A 2108-nucleotide genomic window follows, 5' to 3' on the forward strand; every position below is an offset into this window, starting at 1 on the left:
GATAATAAAAAATATAAATTTCTTTTAGTACTTAATAGATCATAAAAATATAATCAAAATTCAATCGAAAATTTTCAAATTGATTAAACTTAATGAAGCCAAATATATATATTATAGTAAGTGTATTGATGTCATTTAACCACTCCATAAAGTTTACAAATTCTTTTTATTTATCGGTTTTCTGAAAAAACTACAAACTGAAAGAAAACAAAACATCAAATAATACGATAGAGTACTAGTAACAACCAACAAACTCTGATCAAGTAAATTAAATTTAGTCTTATATTGAATTCTGACTATTCATTAATTTTGATCAGAAAAATATAAAACAATAAACAATAAATGCCAAATTAGTTATAATAGAGGTATCATAACACCTTGTATATGTTGTGATAGAAAACTTCAAGCAACCTAAGCTCAGCTTCTTCAGGGACGATAATTCCACCTGTGAGAATAATAAAAGAGCAAGAATTATATCAAAAGAGCCACCACTTGAATAACAAACTGGAGCACTCAAAAACAGTAAACATGCTTCAGATATATACTTTTTAAAATAAAGGAGATTGAGGATACAATTTTAGTGGTTAGTAAATATTCTTGATGAATCAGATTATTCCATCACAACCTCAATTTTCTCAAAAAGGTAAAATGAAAATTGTGAATCGTTTCATTTAATAAAGTGCTTTGTAACATGATCAACAATGTAACACCTTGTAGAACCTGGAAATAGAGTAATAACGACAAAATGTTAAGCAGTTGCAACTAACCTCATCCAATGAAGACTAATGGGTTTATTTAAATAAAATATCATATATATGGATTTTACATATGCACTGATTTAGTAAACTTTTTTCTTAAGCAATTTAATAAACTCTTACTAAATAAGAATTTATTCAGAAATTAAGAAACCATATAAAGCAGGCTTAAAAAGTTATAGGAAAATCATTAATTAGCTAGATTAAAAAATATTCTTCATTCTTGATCCTTTATATTTTTTCTTAATCAAATGAGTTTTTGTAGAGCAACTTATTTTTAACCTTTACTTAAGAGAAAATTAAATAATAATAATAATAATAATAAACAATCTAAAATTAATTGTGGATTAACTTTTAATTCATTTTTTGTAAACACAGTACTCATATAAACATACGATAATTAATTAATACATGTTAAAGATACTTTTTGCAGTTAGCACAATTATGATAGATTTTTTTTAAATCATTTAACACAATAACATATGTCGATGACTCCATACTGAGTTAAAATAATATAGTATTCCACCAAATAATATACAAATTTGAACCACATAATTGAAATAATAACTATGAATTAGTTCTTTATATTTGATTTTCATCTTACTCTGAATATAAAATTGTAATTTACACATCTTACTTTTTTTATTCTGGAATCATGGTTCATAAAACGAGGTATATTTCTTCAAATTCAGTAGTTATTTGACAAACATAATTTCAGCTGGGAAATCATGGTTCGAATTTGACTCAAGAACAACTTGAAACTCATACTATAGCAGCCTGGAAAGAGGGAAAATTACAGCTACGCTGAACACTTGATAGTAATGGAGGATCACATCCCTGGCGTTTTGTTCATGTAAGTGCTCCTAAGCAGTTGTGATCAATTCTGTGTTTTCTAAGTTATTCATCCAATTTCATACTGTATAAGATTGTCAACTCAGGAGTAAACATACCTTGCTTCAGTTTCTGATAGATCTTTTGCTTGAGTCTACAACACTTTTATGCCTTCCCAATGAGGTACCCCACACTTCTCAACCACTTCAACACCTGTATCAAAGTCACAATAAAATTTCAACAAAATAACCAAAACTAAAAACAACGATGCTCAATAATATCAATTCATATTCATATTACTCATTATTTATAGTCATCGATAATGTCAACACCAATTATTTTCATTTATCAAAATAGTTCCTATCACTTAAAAGTTACTTGTTTAACTGAGTAAGAGTTTTTTTTATCAGCAAAGTATTAAGAATTTTATATATATATATATATATATATATATATATATATATATATATATATATATATAAATAGATTACTTACGATTTAGAGGCTTCTTTTCTGATCGAC

This window comes from Vigna radiata, chromosome 2 (assembly GCF_000741045.1).
Source record: "Vigna radiata var. radiata cultivar VC1973A chromosome 2, Vradiata_ver6, whole genome shotgun sequence".
Classification (NCBI taxonomy): Eukaryota; Viridiplantae; Streptophyta; class Magnoliopsida; order Fabales; family Fabaceae; genus Vigna; species Vigna radiata.